General features: G+C 34.5%; 1 long non-coding RNA gene across 1 annotated transcript; it reads right to left on the reverse strand.

The window, feature by feature from the left end:
* Positions 1-1606: 1606 nt before the first annotated feature.
* Positions 1607-7635, reverse strand: LOC116576811. The gene is made up of 3 exons (XR_004280284.1): positions 6948-7635; positions 2636-2774; positions 1607-1919 (listed from the first exon to the last, which is right to left on the reverse strand). It is a non-coding gene; the product is annotated as an uncharacterized LOC116576811 (long non-coding RNA).
* Between the last annotated feature and the right edge of the window lie 844 nt (positions 7636-8479).

Here is an 8479-nt window from a genome sequence, read left to right on the forward strand (position 1 = left end):
TGATGGCCTCATAAAATGAACTGAAACTATTACAATCCTTCATTTTCTGGAGGATATAAATTAATCATTTCTCCATTCTGAAAGGCAGGGTAAGGATGTTACCAAATACAAGAAACTACATATTAAGTAATATATACCTCCATCGTATAAATGCAATCTTAGTGTTGTTTCTGATAGTATTTTTAGGATTTTAAAAAATAGAGCTACTTATGTGTCATATATAGCTTATATATTTTGACAAAAGATACCATAATCCTTGTTCACATTTCCTTATAATTTTTAAACACTTTTAAAGGTTTGCTTCATATTCTATTGAGGAGGTGTATTATAATTGTACATTTCCCCTAATGTTGTAATTTCCCTTAATATATCAATATTATAAGTATCCTGTGAAGAACATCTGAGAGCACATTATTTTTTAACATTTTGGATTAATTCTCTTAGGATAAATACCTAGAAGTAGAACAAAATCACAATATTTGTGACTATTTGTATGTTTTCACAGAATATTTTAAAAACAAAAATAGTATCCTTGCTTTGAGTGAGATTTTAGTCGTTAAATCTTGAGCAAATGCATTTAAAAATGTAGGAAGTAGGCGCCTGGGTGGCTCAGTGGGTTAAGGCTCTGCCTTTGGCTCAGGTCATGATCTTAGGGATCTGGGATTGAGCCCCGCATTGGGCTCTCTGCTCAGTGGGGAGCCTGCTTCCCTCTCTCTCTCTGCTGCCTCTTTGTCTACTTGTGCTCTCTCTCTCTGTCAAATAAATAAATAAAAACTTTAAAAAAACATGTAGGAATTAATATACTATTAAGTATTTTATAATAGCAAACTGAGAAAAATGTTAACAAACTCCTAAAATACACCGGGTATGTTTACTGAATAATTTAACTTTGGCTCTCTCTTTCTATTTTTGTTTTGGCTGGCCAGAACATAGCCCAGGTATTTACACATTTTATTCACTGAAGTAGAGACCCTAGAGCTGCCCCATTCCCTGCCCACCTCCCACTGCCTACCCTCTGCCACCCCAGCTGCCACTGCAGGGCCAAGCCTTCCCAGAAACCTCTGCCTTGGCTGCCTGGTTACACCCGGCTCTCCCTCAGTTGCCCCAACTGCCCTTCAGGGGCCCACAGCTGAGATTCTGATCTCTTGATTTCTGCGGTGATAGTCTAGCCTCTAGCTCCCTGTGGCCCGAACGTGTCTCTGCTCCCGTCTGACCAGCCCAGGACTCAGAGGTGTGAAGACCACGTTGCACCTATCTAGCAAGGCTGGTTTCTCCTTCATGGGGAAGGAGATCACAGGTATCATTTCCTGTTAGTTGCACCTCAAGCTTCTGCCGCATAGATTTAATAAAGTCCTATTGTAGCTCTTTCTCCAGTTTTCCCTGTACCTTCTTCTGGATTAGCTCGGCTGTGGTGGGGGCAAAGGTCTGCAAGGGGCAGCAGGGGAGGAATGCTGGATCTTACACGCTGGAAGTGGTTACCCATGCTCCTGTTTCTGGCCAGGCATCCTCACTTCACTATTCTGGCTCAATGTATTTTTAAGGAATACAACAAATCACTTGACATTTATAATTTTGAAAAATCCAAGGACATTTTTGGAGGCAAAAGACCTAAAACAGTAATGGCTACAATAGATTGGTGAATATAAATCAATAGGTGTGCATTATTAAATGCACAGGGGGAGCATGGCAAGCTTCATTTTGTTACATATGAAAGGCTTGTGGAAATTTCTTTTTATTATTCTCTAGCTACTTAAAATCTTGAAATGCTGAAATAGATTAGTCATCTTTACGGGATTGGGTGAGATATTTTAACATTGTTACCTCTTTCCTTTTGATGACATTTTCTAGGATGTCACAAATTTCTGTGCCATTTAAGGAAGTTTATCTTGCTTGTTGATACACCAACATTCATGGGCTTTCTGGAAAAGCAAATGAAATATGAGCAGTAATTGATTAAAATACTGTATTTTAAAGAAAAATGTATATAATTTTGATCCCATTGCGTCATTTATCTTATCTGCTTTTATAAAACCACCTCCAAAAATATTTTAAATTTCTGTGTCTCCACCATTTTGTTTGAAATCAAGACAGTTTTCTTTAGAATTAACATGAAAAATATTTGAAGTGAAATATGTTGTTATTGTGGTATTTGATATCATAATTGATTCATGTAACAGTAATAGATTAACAGTGGTCTCTAAAATCTCTGTGAGTTTTAAAAACCTGGTACCACATTTTTTTTTCTAACCAAAGATGTCAGTTTGAAAGGATGTTGTAGTGGTATTTTGTCAAAATTATGTATCTCATAACTTTGGAAAAGTATTTTCCAAAAGTTTAACAGCAGACAGTCGGGCAACCTTGAAAATGAGCCTTGCTGATCTCGAACTGTGGGCATCGTAATTGGCCAACGGCCTCAGGCGCTGCCCTCTGAGAACCATTTCTGTGTTTGCCCTGCTCTCGCCAGTGACTGAATGTGACAGGGATATTAAGGCAGGCTTGTTACTGAAAACATGGAAGCACCTCTGATGGCCTACTTTGGTTCAAGACTTCTAAACTTTCTGCCAAACTTTCATTAGATTGCATGGCACTCTGGGATGCTTCCTTCCATTCAAACTTTCCTTCCGCATTTCCTCACCTCCGGTCAGACTTGCATCATGGTCTGAGTTCTTACAGCTCCTTCCATTTTCTCTTACCAGGCGTTTTATCTGATAGCACTCTTGCACTCTTGATCTCATCTTTCTCTGGCTTCTCAGAGGGTCCAGCCTAGGACATTACTATAGAAAAAATCTGAATTAACCATAACCAAATCATAACCAATTATAACTTCTATTTATTTACTAAAATAGGATAGAATAAATGAGAGTCTAGCCTTAGTGTTAAATCTGTATTTGAACATATAAAGTGCATGATCCTAAGGCTTGCCTGTAGTCTCAGCATGACAGATAAATGCGTCAAACATTACCTACCAATCAGATATCTTGTGCTGGGGTACCTGGATGATTTGGTTGGGCGGTCAGCTCTTGATTTCATGATCGTGAAATCTCGGGTCATCTCGGGTTATAATTTTGGGGTTGTGAGATGGAGCCCTGCATCAGGCTCAGTGCCCAGTGGGGAGTCTGCTTGAGAATTCTCTCTTTCCCTTTCCCTCTGCCTCTTTCCCTGCTCCCTCTCTATTTCTCTCAAATAAATAAGTGTATCTTAAAAAAATAGATGAGTTGTGCTTCTGATTAAAAGTGCACACCGAGGGCGTGCTCAGTCAGTTAAGTGACTGCTTTCTGCTTGGGTGGCTCAGTCAGTTAAGTGACTGCTTTCTGCTTGGGTTACAATCTCAGGGTCCTGGGGTGGAAGCCCACATTAGGCTCCATCCCCCCTGTTCATGCTTGCTCTCTCTCTCTCTCTCTCAAATAAATAAATAAATAATCTTTTAAAAAAGAATAATATTAAAAATAAATAAATAAAAGTGCACACTGAATGTTAGAATCAGCAGAGGGGATTAAAATAAAGTAATATTTTTGAAGGGCCAAAAATTAACAAAGCCAATGAATATTTGAAAAATATATATTTTTTCTCTTCTGAGAGCAGAGTATAAGCAGGTAGATGTATTTAAATATTTTAATAAAATAATTATTACAGTGATGTCTTATCATTAAAACATAAGGGGGATGCATACAACGGGGTATTACAAGCTATTAAGGAGATAATATCGATTATCACAAAGGGGCTATTTTTTCTAATGTAGCAATGCTGCAACTCAGTTAGCAGGATTTTAGTATTGAGTTGTTTTTCTAATCATGATGGTTTGCCCTGAACCATTTGTATCTTCCTACATGGTTCTCTTTGTAGTCAGCAATATTGGTTTATAAGATAGCTGAATGGGATTTGGGTGCCATTTATGGTCATGAACCTTTTCTGTTCATACTTCTGTCTTGCTCAATAAGTGCTCACACTGTGACTTCATTGTCATGTGCTGTTAACAGCTAATTAAAAAGCTCACACAAAAGAACTACAATATAAAGACCAATAACATTTGTCTGGAAAGTGGGTTGCTTTATGGATTCATTGTTCTTTTCCTCTAGGATTTGGAGGGGAGGAGTCCTTTTGACCCACCCATCAAAATTTTCTTCCATTTGCTTATGGGTTATGCAAGACCTTCAGAAAGGGTACGTTCAAGGTGATTATAAAATTAAATTTTAAAAGATGTTTTTAAAAGAGCAAAGAACAGTTTTTGAGTATATGGATTATGTAAATTTGTAGTTTTATAAAGATTAATTCAACTGTCCGGTTTTCATTGGAAGGTATTATACAAATTTAGTTTGAATTTTAAGCAGTTTGTGGAAATAAACTTTAAAAGCAATGTATGATTTTACTTTGGAAACTAACTTACTATTTATTATTTTCTTCTAGAATTACTGCTAATATTAATTGCAAAGAAATATCTGATATTTTCCTATTAATATATAACAGAATAAAAGGTCAAAGGGGGAGGTCCATTAACCTAGGAGTGCCACAAAGATTGTTTTTAAAGATCTTTTGTACTAAAAATAAGGGAGAGTGATTTACAGTTCTAGGGACAATTCTGAAAATAAAAGTAAATTAAGCATTACAAGCATGATTTTTAGCACTTCTGTTAAAGCTCTTTTCAATTTCCCAGTTAATACCTGCCTCTTTTTTGTTTCTTCTAATCACCATGTATCTCCCTTCCTCCGGTCCCCAGCATTCAGCACTCACAGTGGGCTGGGAGGTGCCTCTCAAGCATCAGGGTGGCTGGTTATGAGCCCCGGTGCTCTCTCTGCCTGCACTGCCAGATGCTTAATTGGCTCAGCTAGAATAACTCAAGGCGAACTCTTCCAGAACGGAGATTCATGTTACATTAGCCTCAGTGACACCTTTTAATGCTTATGATATTTTTCTCCCTCTATCACAGAAGGGCTCAGGGATTTGCAGGATTGTACAAAGAACTCAATTCTAACTATGTACATAAAACTTTTTCTTTAAAAAGACAGTGTAAAACATTTAAAAGCACTGCTTGTTTCACTTTGTATTTGCAAATTAATTTCTTCTGAAATATATATCATGTGTTCCTGAGATAAATCATACCTGGTCATGTTGTATTATCCGCTTTATAAATTGTTGAATCAGATTGGTAAAATTGTGTTTAGATATTGTACATTTATGTTAATAAGGGATATTGTCTATAGTTACTTTCTCATATATCATTTGATTGATCCTTGGACAATATGAGTGTGAATACGTGGATCCACTTATATGTGGACTTTTTCCAGTATAGTATCATAAATGTGTTTAAAGTGCATTTCCATTATTATATAAATATTATATACCAGAGAAATGACTGAGTTGAAGAGACATGTAAAAAGGGATTGCAGTTTTATATAACCAGTCCTCTAATACTTAAGATGAATGATTTAATCTCACAGTCCAATGGAATTTTTTTTAAATCACTTTTTCTTTTTGCTGTTCTTTCTGGTATCTCAGAAAAGTGATAGAAAAACATAATTTTTGTGGGTATTCCTTTTATGTTTTTCTGTGGTATCTACTCACACTTTTTCACATGCGTGCATGGATGGTAATTTTTTTTGGCTGCTTTGCATATGCCAAAATTTCTTTGTATCTTTCTCTCTGTATGTCTTCTTTTATAACTGTTAGTTTCTATTAATATTCTTTCAAAATGTGGAGAGGAAATTATTTCCTAGTGTTCTAGGACTCACTGAGGCTAAAGAGAAATCTGATATTCATTTCATTTTAAGATACCAGATTTTCCACTCTGGAAGCTTTCTTGATTTTTCTCTTTATTTTCAGAATTTAGACCATTTATAGGCATAGACAATTTTAATAATTTATTATGCTTGTATGTGGTAGGCTCTTTAAATCAAAATATACAACTATATTTTTAACTCAGAAAATTTTTGAGTTAAAAATGATAGTGTCTATAATTTAATTATCTTCTACTTTCTGTTGCCTCTGATTTTTGCTTCTGGAAGTCTTATTCCTATATATTTGAACCTTGGAATCTACCCTCTGTGTTTCTGAACTTTGCTGTTTTTCTTTTGTCTTTTTGGCAAATTATTTCATTGTTCTGTGCTTCAGTTTTCTCATCTGTAAAATGGGGGTAATAATACGTTGTTGGATTATTTGGTAATGTCAATTATTTGGTAATGGCATTATATAATTTTTTAGTTAATAATAATAGTCAATTATTTGGTAATGATAATGTCCTTAGAACAGTGTCTGGCACATAATAGGAGCAAAGTTATGTTTTCTGTGGTATATAGTAGTCTACAAATAACTCTTATGTTTTGGAGATTTCTTTGATTTTTATGTCTTGACTTCTAACTTGGACTTGAGAGATGTTCTTTCTAATCACATTACTCATTGAATTTTTATTTCAACAATCACCTTTTTGAAATGCGAAGTCTTTTATTGTCTGATTGCTATCTTTTTGGTGGCACCTTCTTTTTTTTTTCTGACATAACTTTGTGATTCCTTTAATCTCTGTGGATCCCATACACACACAAAGATATATTAAATTAGTTTATAATTATTGTAATTCCTGGTTTAGATGACTATAATTTACTTTAATAATAAGAGTAATTATAATAACTTCCAAATATGTTACCCTGCTTTCAATTTCCAAATGCTTTAACTTAGCTTCTTTATTTTCTTTTCCTGACTTCTTTTAGATTGAGTTATCTTATTCCCCTCTTTTCCCTGCTATTGGTGTGAACTGATAGATTCTAAATCAAGTCTTTTCATTATTACGGTGGAATTTTAACATGCATACTTGATATAAATGTCTAAAGTTAATTAATGCCTATATCTTTTGTCCAAAGAGAATTAAGACCTTACAACAATTAAACTCTGAATAACCAATTTAAACTTAAATGTTCTTCTTATCAGAATTTATTTCCAGTTATTTTTTAATTACTCACATGTTCACTAATTTCTTTGCTTCCTGTTGTTTCTTGCCTATACTCAGTTCTTTGGAGTTAATTTCCTTCTCAAAGTATGTTGTTGAGCAGTTCTTTCACTGGGAAGATTTTGCTAAATTCAGTCTTTGAAGTTCTAAAAATGTGTGTTTTTCTTTCCCTTGAAAAACAATTTGCCATTTTGAAGAGATCGTTTGTGGCCTTTCCTTACAGTTCATCTATTTTTAGAGATAATTTGTCCGTCCCTTTTGGTTAATTTTAAGGTTTTTCTTCCCTTTGATGTCCTGAGTTTATCAACAATAGGCCAAGATGTGAGTTTCTTCTTATTTAATTTTCTTTAAGGGTACCTCTCATTTTAGAATTCATATCTTCATCAGTTTTGAAAAATTCTCAACCATGATCTCATTGCCTCTCCTCATTTTCACTGTATTCTCCTCTTGAAACTCTTCTCGGATATGTGCTGGATCTTCACATTTTACCTTCCATGTCTTATAATTTCTCTTTACTATTCTCCAATCTTTTATACCCTTGTGCTATAATCTGATGTTTTCCTCAAGTCTGTCATTTAGTTTACTAATTATCTTTTTAACAGTGTCTAGTGTGTTTAGTCCATCCATTTTGGTTTATATTTCAGTGACTTTATCTTCCTTTTCTACCTGCTATATTTGGTTCACTTTAAATATGTTTATTTCTTTTTTCATTTAAATTATTTTAAGTATAATTATCTTATGATCTGTTTATGAGCATTTTACCATCTTAAGAGGTCGAGATACAGATTTTTTTGTTTGTTGTATCTTCTGACTCTTACTTATGCTTGATCATTTTTACATGTGTTCTGTAATTTTTGATCGTGAGTTCATCTTCAATGGATTGTGGTTTTTCTGTGACAGTTCTTGGGTCCTGTTTGTGGGAGGGGTGACACAGCACAGTTATAGGTTTGTTTCTGCCAGATATTAGATGTAGTGAAACCAGACTGGGAACAGTTTATTTTTTTGGCATGGAGAGTCTTTTATCAAATAGATTAAAAATTCCGACTCTGAATTCCCATATGGCTCTGATATGTTTTCTTTGCTAACCTTAAGTTCTGGGCAAAGATAAATTTCCTTGTCATATACATGAATTATTGAACAGTATTTTTCTAATCTCTCTTTGACTGAGAAAACAGACTGGTTTTATATAAATCTCTGAGTTTCAATTACTACACACTTATGCACCAAATGTCTTTTCTTCTATTCTACCGTGGGAATTAGGACCCAAATGCCTTGTTTGAATTTACTTCTTTGTGTTATAAGCCCCTAGATCTACAACACTGTATTTAATGTCTTTGCTTTTCAATTCCCATTTTTGTTTCTTAGGAATTTTCCTCTCTTTTCCTCCAAGTTCAAATTTGTATTAATTTCTTTTGTTGTTTTTCTATTTTATATCATTGTTAGTTACTTTAGCTTCATATTCACATTGCCTACCAATTCACCAATAGAAATTCTAATGTATGTATTTTAAAGTTTATTCTTTTTCTTAAATTATCTCTGTTTTCT

Source organism: Mustela erminea, chromosome 17 (genome assembly GCF_009829155.1).
Source record: "Mustela erminea isolate mMusErm1 chromosome 17, mMusErm1.Pri, whole genome shotgun sequence".
Taxonomy (NCBI): Eukaryota; Metazoa; Chordata; class Mammalia; order Carnivora; family Mustelidae; genus Mustela; species Mustela erminea.